Below are 13,973 nucleotides of genomic sequence, written 5' to 3' on the forward strand. Positions count from 1 at the left end.
CTCGCAGCGGAAAGGATCGTAGAGCCCAATTTAATTTTTACAGAAACATGCCTAAATTCATAGGATGGAAACAATGCATTCAAATAAGGCATGCTAATTGTAGAAAAAGAAAACAAAGAATAGATCCAAAGATCATTTACTTTTGAAAACCAATTCTTCGCGTTCCTCTCGAATTCGTAAAATCTTCTCCTAATCTCACGAACATTGCAACCGGACACCATCATGAGATCTTCCCCATTATTCTCAAAGATGAGAATCATGCAGATGTGTAGACTTGCACTCAATTTCGACAAGAAAAAGAGAAGATGGAGAGAATTTTCTCTGTGAACTCTTCTGCAGAACATAGAGAGAAAGAGAACCAGAGAGAACAGTTTCTCTCTCCACACTTTCTCACATGACAGTAGGAGAGTTTTTGGGCTTGAATGGGTTGAGGGAGTCAACTCCCTCCCCTTTTAATTTCTAAAATTCAAATTTCATAAATTTTAATTTTAATAGAATTATATATATATATATATATTAGTTAACTTAATATATATAAATATTAAACTATATGTTATATCATATATCATATATAAACTATAGTTTTTATATAAATCACATTCATATAATTTACTATTTGAATCATATTCAAATAATAACCCATCTCATCTAACTATAGAAATTTAATATGAATCATATTCATATTAATTTTAACATATAGTTTCTGTATGAATCATATACACATAACTAATATTTGAATCATATTCAAATATTTATTTCTCTCATAAAACTATAAAAATTCAATACGAATCACATTCACATTAAATTATAACAAATAGTTTTTATATGAATCATATTCATAAAATTAATATTTGAATCTTATTCAAATATTTAATTCTCTCATAAAACTATAAAAATTCAATACGAATCATATTCACATTAAATTATAACATATAGTTTTTATATGAATCATATTCATAAAATTAATATTTGAATCATATTCAACTATTTATTTTTCTCATGAAATTATATTATATCAATATACATTATGTTTTATATGTATCCATATACATTATTTAATTGTATCTTATACAATAATTAGTTTCATTTAATTAGTTTGAACAATTCAAATTAAATCAAAACTAATTTGATTCTCATTAGTCTTTATTGAGTTAACGAGGGGATATTATGGACCTATAGATTGAAACTCAAATGATACGAGACTAATTGATTATACTCTTTAATCAAATTAACCAACATTCATTAACTGCCAGTCACTCTATTAAAGATTAACAATTACACTTTTCACACTACAAATATATTTATGTGTCTATTGGATATAACCAGTCAACAGTGTGTTGACTCTTTACTAATTGCTCATAAGTACAGTCGGGTCAAATTACCGTTTTACCCTTGTAGTTACATCTAACTCCTTATATTACCACTAATCCCTCTAATGAATAATTAGTCATAGTCCAACTATGACTGAACCCCTCTTGGGCCAGGAGAGGATGAGATGCCTCATTGTTCAAACCTCGAAATCAGCCTTGAGGGAGCAATTTATCTTCTTACCCTTAATATAGGGAAGGAGTGAATTTCTTTTTGTGTATATGTGTTCCCAACTCCCTAATAAAACGAATCCCAAACTGGTAGACATATTTAGTCGGTGAACCTGTTCACTCTCACCAATATAAATCTAAGGACTGCCCTCATAGACAGGATGTAATAACTCGAATTTTTAGGAATTTTTTATTAAATTATCTTGAAATATTTGAGTGTTATTTTGATAAACTGGGACTAAAAATTTAATTTGGGAGGCAAAATAATTAATTTAAAAAATATTTGTAAAGAATTGAAATTTTAAATTGATTAAATATTTGGAAGAATGTAATTTATCTTAACTATTAGATTGTATGTTCCCTTTAGTTTTGTTTTGGGAGCCAAAATTAAATTAATTGGAGAAGTTAATTGGTTTGAGATTAATTTGATAAGAAATTTGGATTTTTTGGATTATTTTGGATACATATTTGAAAATAAAGAAAACGAAAAGAATTGAGATTTTGTAAATTAAAAGAAATTTGAAATTTAGGAAGAAAAAAATGAAATTATAGTTTTAAATTTTATCAACTTTAATTTTGGAGTTGGATCCAAATTAGAGAAGATAATTAATTTAAATTGAGTGGATAAGAGAAATTTGGATTTAATTTAAATTAATTAGATTATAGAATTTCTAATTTAGTTAAGTTGTCAAATTTCTAATTGAAATAGATGGATTCCCAAATTAATTAGATTATGAATTTTCTAATTAATTAAAATATGGATTTCCTAATTAGAGAAAATGTCCTATTCACAAAGGAAATTTAATCTAGGATTAGGATTAGGATTAGGAGTATTTTTCCTCTAAATACAACCATCTACTTCATTCCAAATCATTCATTCCATTCGAAAAGGAGGCCAATTAGAGTTCTATCTTGTACTAAACTCATATTCCTCATGTATTCGAGAATCAAATTGGAGTTTTAAAGGACATAGCATGTTGTCCAACGTTATCATTGATTTTGAAGATTTTGGTAAGTGTTTATGATTTTTTCTTGAAAAGATTGTGGGCTCCCATTAAGCTTGGACTAAACTCATGTTACCCATCTTGTCTTGGATTTAAATTGAAGGTTCGGAGGGATTTTTGAATCAAAAGAAAGTTGTCTAATAATTTTAAGGTTGATTCAGAGGTAATTTTCATATTGAAGATTAATTTGGGATTTACACCAAGGAGCTTCTCAAGCTAAGAGGGTTGGATTGCTTTGTTTATATTGAGATAAGTGGTTTTTCTACTGGAACATCCTTGAGTTGGATACTCAAGTTAAATAAAAATGTTAACTAGATGGTACCATAAAAGCATGCTAAAGAATGATTGGAATGATTTTCTAAGCTATGTAATATTAAGCTACATTATGAGCATGTTGGAAAACCATGGACTATGACTTTATATTTAAGCCTCTTTGACTGTTATGTACATGCTAGGCTAAGGGGTGACCGGTAACTCTTCTATCGGGCTGTGTACATCCTATGTTAGTGAGCCTTCAAATTCACCACTTATGATTATTTCAGTGTCCTTATGTGATCACCATTATTGCTATGATACTTGTTTCTTCGGGTTCACGTTTACGAATGATTTGTGAACCTTCAGGTTCACCACTTATGACTATTTTAGGTATCCCTATGGGATCATCACTATTGCTATGATTTTTATTCCTTTAGGTTTACATTTACGACTAATTTAGTCTTCCTACCGGAGCATTACCTATGCCATATCATGTACATTATGGCAATGTTAGTTTAGGTTTAACAGTTCACCTAAATGGCCCTAATAGGGGGTCACTTACTAAGTATTTTTATACTCAACCTTTCTTAATTTATCTTTTTCAGGTAAGGATAGGAATGGACCGACGAGTGATGATAGAGACCCGTGATTGTGTCATATGAGACAAGTAAAACACTTCCGCTCAGTTTACGTTTTTAAGATATTTAAAATTTTTTATTTGAAACTTGATGTTGGTCAAAATTTTTATCGGTTTGAATGTTATTTTCGTTCATAGTTTTAGGGGTCTCGAACAAAGGTTTTATTTATTTATTATTTATTAACTTTCTAGTTTATTTTCGAAAACTATCTTTATTGTTTTAGTGAATCTTATTTGTCCCCAATGGTTAAAGTGTTTGGGTTTTAAATGTGAAATTATAAAATAACGAATCTTCTAATAATTGTGTTATAAAGAAAGACTCAATATTTCATGGTCCAGTATTATACAAAACTCTTTCTATGGGATACTCCTGCTCACATGTCTCCATATGAATGATCAGGATCAGATCATTTGTAACACTTTACATCAATTGTAACATTTACAAAGCAGTTTGTATCAGTAGTGTTACCAAGATAAAACACAAAATCTTATCCATATACTACAGACCATTTAAGTTATCACATAAACATGAACCATTTGTATGTCTCTGTTGGATACAAGTTGATAATCAGTTTTTGGGTCAGTTTGAAATGTTCAAATTGACAAGAGGGAGTTCTATTATATATGATATAATTGGACTGGTTAATTATATATGATATGATTGATTAAATGTATGAGATATATTATTTTGGAGGAAATTGGATATAAATATGATTTATATCAAGTAGAGGAGAAAACACTATAGTTGATATATGATATCAAACTATAGGTTAAGAATATAATATGATTATAGTCATTATTTTATTAAGTAGGCGGTTATGAGATAATTGGCCGAAGTTTTCTCCCATTTCGTGTGATAATGGGAAATTCAATTTAGTTCTTGTAATTGAAGAATAAAATGAAAATAGTTTTCATTTTGCAAAAGACATGCAAAATCGCTCACGGTCTAAAAGTCTTATGTCACTTAGTGTTGAGAGCCTACACGATAGTGTCTGCCTACTAAACGATCGCATACCCTCGTTTACTAAACGATCACTCGTGATTATCTAAACGACCGCTTACCTTTTCTAGATGATCGCTTAGCACATCAAGCATAACTAAATGATCGCTTACCTTTTGATAGACGATCACTTAGCTATTACCACAAGATCGTATACCCTGACCTAAATGACCAATCACCCGACTATACAATAGTCTTCCTTCTCTCCCACTTGCTTTTCCGTAGAACACGATTGCTTTTCCTCCACCCCTCTACCAATTCTACCAAAGTCCACCCTTTTGATTCTCACTCCAAGAATAATGAGGGCTTTGAGTAGAGGTATCGTCCCCATTGCCTTTTGTTTGTGCGTTGTTGTTCATGTAGACGACCGTGGTGGTGCTAGACGATTGCTTTCTGGATGAGTAGGAACGAGAGGAGTTTGTTCACGGTTGGACTGATTTCTTGTGAAGAGAGTCTTCAACTAGTACATTATCTTGGTCTATTGGTTTTATCTTTTAAAGCATGCCAGTAATTTGTGTTTTCAATGCATATCTGTATATTAGAATGTATGTGTGGAAATTCTATCACATTGAAATCGGAAAGATCCGCTTTCACTCTTAGGGACTCTTGTATAAAAGTTCCTTCAATTGGTATTAGAGCTAGGTTTTTGATATTCCAATTTCATTGCTGCAAAGAATTACATATACATTCTCGGTGGGTGCAACATGTCTACTCTCTATTTAATAGTTAAATCGTTTGTGGATGTGTGGATTAATGGAGTTTTCTAGGATGAAACCTCAGTTTGATTAATTCTTTTTACATTTTCAATTAATTGTAAAGGCCCTTGCGTTTTTTGAAATAATTAATTGCTATGGAGTATGTAATTCAAAGTTAATTTGAGTTTTGAGTTGTTCGTGAAGAAGTTTGGAGCAAGGGTTGCTGTTCTTCGAGGAAGAAGACGACCAAGCATTGATCGGGTCATATAGACAATGGGGCAGGCGATCGCTGAGTATCAGATGCTTGGATATTGTTTAACACGCGCGCGCACTAAATGATCGTATAACTCAGTAAGCCTCATCGCTTAGTTACTGACTATACGATCGCGGAGTAAAGGCAGGGTAAATCGTTTACCTTTTCGCGTGTTAAGTGATCGTCTAGATGATCAGGCTTCGTAGCCTCGTTGTCGTTTAAGCGATCGTTTAGCTTTTCGCGCTACTGTCTAGTAGGCGCTAAGCGATCATTTACCTGGAGGTGTTTACAAAACGATGGATCTTTGCCCAACAGTTCAAGATTCGGTTCACTTGTGATCTAGTTTGCTAGATGGAAAAATGTAATAGATAGAACTTTTCATTTCCATTTTTTGTTGGTTCATCTCGGTCTATTAATCTTTCGTTTATACATGTGATGTATGTTTATTTATATGTCATATGGTATGCACATATAGAAAATCCCACCTTAGGTTATGCATTGATCATGCATCATCTCTTTATTATAAATGTTATAATTTAAAGAAGCATGATTTAAATTACGTAAGAGCATGCTCATGCATCATATAATATAAGAGTTATATTTATGCATGCATAAAAAGTATTCACATACATCATCTTTATATAATAATTGTTATAGTATAAGGGTGTCTGGAAAACATGTTTGCTTGGTTATTACACGTATATAAAAGTTATGTATAGTAATAATCGGACATTGCATGAAGCATGACACATAGGTTACTTTATAAGTGTTATAAATACCTTGTTCTGTGGAAATGTGTTTTAGTTGTTCCTTTTTAATGCTAAAAGAGAAATTAGAACTAAAACCTCTAAGAAAGACATGCATGCTCATTTAGTTTTAATTCATAGTTTTCAAATGTTTAAAACTTGAATGATATAGAACTAAGATCACGGTTCTAATATGATTAGAAACCCTTAGGCTTTAATCTTTTAGTCAGTTTAATAGGAATAAATTGACTAATAAAAGGTTAAAGTGTAGCAAATCTATCTATAAGGAACCTTTTGTCGAAGGCGGGTTCTGTCTAGGCTGGGGTATTTAAGTTGACAGAAGATGGTGTTTGGGTAGGTCAATATCAAGGTGGATGGAGAGAATGTTCATAGTAAGTGGGAGCGGGAAGTGTAACAACATATCCCACGGTCTCCCTCGTTGGATTGAATAAATTTTCTGTACATCGCCTCGAGGTATCCTGGGAGTGTCCCTTTATAGATAGAAGTTTTGCGCATTTCTTTATTTGATCTCTTGTAAGAGGATAAGGTTACTTAGTCTCTTGTCTTAATCTGCTTCTTCCCTATGGTGGGCTCATTAGGGCGGGACTCTGGCACCGAAAGTGAGGGGTCGCACTTACGCGAAATTATTAAGGGTTAATAGTTCTTAACCAAATAAATGGTGGTTGTTAGGTTTAGTTCCAAGAGTTAGTTCTACCTAATGGTTGAGAATGTCTCATCCCCATGACGGGGCAACTGATCACCCCACCGGTGACGTTTGTCCTACCTCGCTGATGCATCATTGCCAAATAAAAGTCATAAACATTTAGGGTACTTGAAAACTGTTTTGCTAAAATTAATTGGTTAAAATGTGGTTTAGCAAAATTTTAAAAAAGTTTGTTCATTTTTTAGCAACAAGATTTAAAATTGCTACAGCCACTTTAGCTTTGCTTAGCACTGAAAAACTTACTAGCGACAACTTTTCAACATGAAAACATATAATCACGACTATTCTAATCATCGAGGATTTCATGTTTGCTCTTACAGAGGTTTGTCCTCCTATTTCAACTCCCAACGCCGCTTGAAATGTTTGGGAGGCATACAAGCGATGGACACAGGCAAATGAGAAGGGCCGAGCCTATATCTTGGCAAGTCTTAATGATGTGTTGGCCAAGAAGCATGAGCCCATAGTCTCAGCGCGTGAGATTATGAAGTCCTTGTGGGGGAGTTTTGGACAACCGTCTGAACAGCTCAAGCACGAAGCTCTTAAATACATATTCAACTCTAAATTGGAGAAAGACACCTTTGTTCGTGAACACGTGCTTAACATGATGGTCCAGTTCAATGTGGCGGAGTTAAATTGGTCTACTATCGATGAGGGTAGTCAGGTTAGCATAATCTTGCATTCTTTGTCGGAGAGCTTTCTGCACTTTATTAGCGATGTGATTCTTAACAAAGTGAAATACACCCTTACAACTCTCCTCAACGAGTTGCAGACATACCAATCTTTACTGAAAAGTAAGGAGAGGAAAAAAGCTGAGGCAGATGTTACTTCATCCTCAAGGACGTTCCATTGAGGTTCGACCTTAGAACGAAGGGAAAGAAGAAGAATGGTGGTAAGGGGAAATGGAAAGCGCCTACTAACCCGCCACCTGTCGTCCCAAGAAGGCATTCTTCGTCGGTTGAAAAGAAAAAATGTTTCCACTACAACCAAGATGGACACTGGAAGAGGGATTGTCCTCGTTGGCTGAAGGAAAGGAGGGCCGCCAAGGTTAAGGCCAAGACAGATAAAGATAAATATGATTTACTTGTACTAGAAACATGTTTAGTGGAGAATGATGATTCTGCCTGGATAATTGATTCAGGCGCCACTAATCATGTTTGTTCTTCTTTTCAGGAGATTAGATCCTAGCGACAGCTGGAGGCTGGTGAGATGACGATGCGAGTAGGCACCGGGCACGTCGTCTCAACTGTGTTAGTGGTAGGCATCTAGTTATCTTTACAGAATAGGTTTCTAGTTTTAAACGATGTATATGTTGTTCTTGAACAGGAACCTTATTTCTATAAAGTGTCTTTTACAATGTAAATATAGCTTTCTTTTAATGTGGATAAAGTGTTTATTCATAAAGATGGTGTTGAAATTTGAACAGCTTATCTGGAAAGCAACTTGTATGTGATAAGATCGCTAGCTTTAAGTTTCCTCCATTACACAGAATTGTTTAAAACTGCCATAACTCAATCTAAACGTCAACAAATTTTTCCAAAAGAAAATGCCCAACTTTGGTACCTTCGATTAGGGCACATAAATCTCAATAGGATTGAGAGATTGGTGAAGAATGGACTTCTAAGTGAATTAGAAGAAAATTCTTTACCAGTGTGTGAATCTTGCCTTGAGGGTAAGATGACCAAAAGACCTTTTACTGGAAAAGGTTATCGAGCTAAAGTGCCTCTTGAGTTAGTACATTTTGACCTTTGTGGTCCTATGAATGTGCGAGCCCGAGGTGGCTATGAGTATTTTATCAGTTTCACTGATAATTACTCTAGGTATGAGTATGTTTATCTGATGCAAAGAAAGTCTGAATCCTTTGAAAAGTTCAAAGAGTTCAAGGCTAAAGTTGAAAACGCATTGGATAGACGGGTTAAAATACTTCGATCAGATCGAGGTCGAGAGTTTTTGGACTCAACATTCTAGGACTATTTGATAGAACATGGAATCGTTTTCCAACTTTTAGCATCGGGTACACCTCAAGAGAATGGTGTAGCAGAGAGGAAAAATAGAACTTTGTTGGACATGGTTCGTTCGATGATAAGTTACGCTTCCTTATTGGACTCGTTTTAGGATTTAACATAGGAGACTGTTGTATACATACTCAACTGTATTCCTTCCAAAAGTGTTGCGAGAACACTTCTAGAGTTGTGGAACGGGCGTAAAGCTATTTTACGTCACTTCTGCATTTGGAGTTGCCCTACACATGTGGATCAGTTTGAAATGTTCAAATTGACAAGAGAGAGTTCTATTATATATGATATAATTGGACTGGTTAATTATATATGATATGATTGACTAAATGTATGAGATACATTATTTTGGAGAAAATTTGATATAAATATGATTTATATCAAGTAGAGGAGAAAACGCTATAGTTGATATATGATATCAAACTATAGGTTAAGAATATAATATGATTATATTCATTATTTTATTAAGTAGGCGGTTATGAGATAATTGGCCAAAGTTTTCTCCGATTTCGTGCGATAGTGGGAAGTTCAATTCAGTTCTTATAACTGAAGAATAAAATGAAAATAGTTTTCATTTTTCAAAAGACACGCAAAATCGCTCACGGTCTGAAGGTCTTGTATCGCTTAGTGTTGAGAGCCTATATGACAGTGCCCACATACTAAACGATCGCACACCCACGTTTACGAAACGATCGCCTGCGATTATCTAAACGATCACTTACCTTTGCTAGACGATCGCTTACCTTTTGATAGACGATCGCTTAGCTATTACTACGCGATTGTGTACCCTGACCTAAATGACCAAGCACCCAACTATACGATAGTCTTCCCTATCTCTAACTTGTTTGTTCATAGTACACGATTGCTTTTCCTTCTCCCCTCTACCAATTCTATCAAAGTCCACCCTTTGGATTCTCACTCTAAGAATACTGAGGGCTTCGAGTGGTGGTGTCGTCCCAATTGCCTTTTGTGCGTGCTCTGCTATTCGTGTAGACGACCGTGGTGGTGCTAGGCGATTGCTTGCTGGACGAGTAGGAACGAAAGGAGTTCGTTCACGGTTGGACCGAGTTCTTGTGAAGAAAGTCTTCAATTGGAAAGTTCTCTTGGTCTTTTGGTTTATCTTTTAAAGCATGCCAGTAACTAGTGCTTTCAATGCATATCTGTATGTTATAATGTATGTGTAGAAATTCTGTCACAATGAAATCGGAAAGATTCGCTTCCGCTCATAGGTACTCTTGTATAAGAGTTCCTTCAATCTCCACATACATGTTTAAGTTACATCAAATAACCTTAGATCTTAGTTTGATGGATTATTGCATAAGTTTCGTAAAACGAATCAACTATTGATTCAACTAACATATAACTAAAGACCTTGGGGCATACACCCAAACAAAATCTAAGTGTAAGTTAGACGATCGAGCTAGAACCAATGAATTTGCGACGCGATTATTCAAAGCAATAGAGCATAAAATTAAATGCAAAGATATTAGATCATCATTAGAATAAGGCAGAGAAGCTTCCTTGTGAAACCTATAAATAGCCTTTCGAGAATCAGTTTAAGCGTAAGACTTTCTTCCAAGAGATTGGATGAAATTATACCCAAATTTCTCCCCATTTCCACCATTTTCTTCAACGTCTTAAGCTTCTCTTTGATGAATTTTGAGTGAGAACTCAGTTTTCTTCTCTAGAAAGGTGAGAAAGTTCTATCATCCCCACAATGACCACCATTGAAGCAACCTCCATCCAAGCCAAAGGAACCATAACATTGGGATCGACAGCTTGACATATTTCATCTATGATCTTTATCACATTTTTCTAGTTATTTCAATTTATATTAAGATATTTGAGACTGAGAAATTTTTATTTCTTAATATAAATTGCAACTCTATCATATTTCATCCATCTATGTCTTATCTTTTCTATATCATGTGTAACTAAATTTCTAACGAGTTGAAGAGGTTAAACTTACATTTTCACAAGCTTTGCATAGTTAAAGTTCATCTTGTTTAATGTGTGACTGAATACATTGCTTGAATCCAACTGACAAAATGATTTATGTAAAAAAAAAATGAAATCAACTGTTCAGAGAGTAAGTGATTGTGGACGTCATTAAGCAAGGGAAGTAGTAGCTTTAGAAATAAGTCAACCTTTTGTCTAAAATTAACTTGAGCATACATTCTAGAGATAGGGCAAGTATGACTAAAAAACATCGAGAGATGAGTTCTTCATTTTATAAGTTAATGACATGAATACACAACTTATGCATTACTTAGGAAAAAATTAGTAACCTTTCTCAACTTTGTTTTGTCACTTGATTTTTCCTTCACTTCCATACACACTGCTTAATTATGTTTGTATTTGCCATCATCATCTTCATTTCTATCGGTCCACATATCATAACACACTCACTCACCACAAGTACTTGTAATTAACCCATTACTTTAGCTGTATGAAATTCACTCACTGCCTTAATTAAATATTTATCGCGTTAAGATCATTCCTCGAACTCAAACACATTTATAGTCTATAGTCTCTTAATACAATCCTGGACTCACCAGAAACTCTATTTGGACTTATACTTAGGCCTACGTAGAGAAAACATTGTGTTTCATATAGATCATTTATTGTACTTAGCAATTAAGGCATGACATAAGGCATTTATTAAATTGATAACAATCGCTAAATTCACCAACCATAATCAATGCAACACGTAGCCCAAATTCTTCTTAAGAAGATGAGATAAAGATTGAGAGATTGAGAGAAAGGAAGAAAATAAAATTTATTCTTTGTGTATTTTGTAGAGTTCCAGTTTTTCCCACTTATGTTCAGTGATAATATGATGCATGTCATAAAATGTATGAATTTGAGTATCTATTTAGGAAATTTTACCATGAAAATGGATTTGTGCATGAGTCTTTCTCAAATTTTAGTCGTATTTTATTAAACTAAGTTTATCGAAGGTTGTTATGCTTAAATATTATGAATGGCTGATTTGAAGCTAATTTGGGGTATTTGATGTGGCTGCAATATTGAGCCCCAAAAATTTTAGTGTTCGTATCAGTGAAGATTAGTTCCAATTTTCTCAAGAAGATAAATTATTCAGTTTTGATTTCACCTGAAAATTTTTCAGACTTTCAATTTCGGTCTTCCCCAACCACTTTAGAGCATATAAAAGGGATGGAAGCCCTCCAAATCGAGATCATCAACTCTTGGCCGAACCCATCTTCTCCATCACCGCTTCAGTCATTTTCCAAGAGTCACCTTGGGTTTATTTTCATGTTTCAAGTTAGAACCTTATGAATGGGGGTTCCTCTAAGGTATTTTGGCTGCTGAAGTAATTGAATGCTGAGAAATGATTTCTACCTTCGAAAAGGGGAGATTATCCTAGGGAAACGTTTGGAACCTTAAGATTTATGTCAAGTTCATTGGAGTTGCAAAGTTCTAGCATTTCCTTTCTTTTATTTATTCCTTGTAATTATTTTTATTCCTTTCTCCTCTCTTCAATCGAACTCTACTGTAGCAATGATTTTTTATTCAATGAAGAAGTTTATTTTGTCAATCAACATGAGCTAAATTCTCCCCAGGGGTTCAAAAATGTGAATGCCCTAGGGTCTCTATGGCTTAAATACTGTTGCGCTCTCACGACTTCGTTGTTATTGCATTCTCTTTGTTGATTTTTAAAGTTAATATTGGTAAATTAAATTTGCCACTTAATTTAACAATCCAGCAGAGCTTTAGTGCTGAGAAGGCTAAAGTATAAATAGATCTCACAAAGAGATATGGGACCAAGAACCTAGGAATAGGACGATCACGTCACCTTAGGAATAAGGGATATCATAAGTTAAAGAAACTAAACTTTAATTAATCTAGGATTCAGCTACCCATGGGAGTATTTGGTAGTAGCTGCTTAGAGATCCTAAATGAATTGAACACCATACCGAATAGGTGGAGATTTCTACCTATACATATTTCACTATCCTGGTATGATGCAGTAGCATAACTTTTGCTGTAGAACCTGAAAGGTTGAAGCTTTATTAGCCTCGTTTGATCATCATTAACACAAATCCCCTTTGTTACCTCCAGTTTCATTAAATCACATTCCCACACAAAATAAACTACTATTATTCCTTTGTGTTCGATACTCAGAATACTCCGAGAGTATTACTTCATCGACAGTATATGCTTGTACTTAGACCTTGCTTATCTGATGGAGATTTTGTTTTAAATTCAATATGAGGTGACAGTTACTAAAATTGCCTCCTCTATAATTATTAAATCAATTACAATTAATTTAGAATGTTATGCCTCTCAAGATACAACACGGTTGGGTTTGTTAAGTTTAAGGTACAGTAACCTCTTGTAGCGTGCAACAAAAGCTTTAGAAAAACTCGAGCAAGATAAACAATCAACATGGAATTGTCACAAGAAAAATTTGTACTAATTCATAAACTAAATGCTCATATTGAGATGTTGATAGAAATCAAGAGAGGAGAGGTTTTTTGTGTTCCTCACTAAACCGTCATAAAACTGTAATCTATAGAACCACTTTTTTCGACATGGGCATATTATACACAACCTTCTCCCATCTTTATTGGAGTTTTATCTCAATTATCAAAACGTGGAACACATTCCCTTTCATTTGCATAAATTTTTATATGAAAAAAATAGGTCGCGTGACTATCATACTTTTATCTCGAGAGCATGCCATTTCAACGGTTAAGAAATGTCCTCAAGTCATTTGGTCACATTAGCCGTAGCTCACAACCACTTTTGAAATATTTCAATTTTATGTTTATGTATTCACAATCATATTACACAAAAATATAATTGGCCGGCCAAGTGAATACAACATAATATGACACTTGAAATTACCTCTCATTTTCTAAAATATTTCTATTTCAAAATAATTGTATATGAAGTAGGTCTCATTAGATCAAATCATTCATGACCATTAGTAATCTCCCAAAGACAACTCAACCCAATTCTCCCTCCCTCCAATGTTTCTAGTGATCACTCCACCTGTCAGCCACGGTTAGCAATTATTGCTTCCTCCTCCAATGACATATAAAAAGAAATGACATTAAATATTAATTTGATTTAAATTTGTAA

This window comes from Benincasa hispida, chromosome 2 (assembly GCF_027475165.1).
Source record: "Benincasa hispida cultivar pf3 chromosome 2, pf3_genome.v1.1, whole genome shotgun sequence".
NCBI lineage: Eukaryota > Viridiplantae > Streptophyta > Magnoliopsida > Cucurbitales > Cucurbitaceae > Benincasa > Benincasa hispida.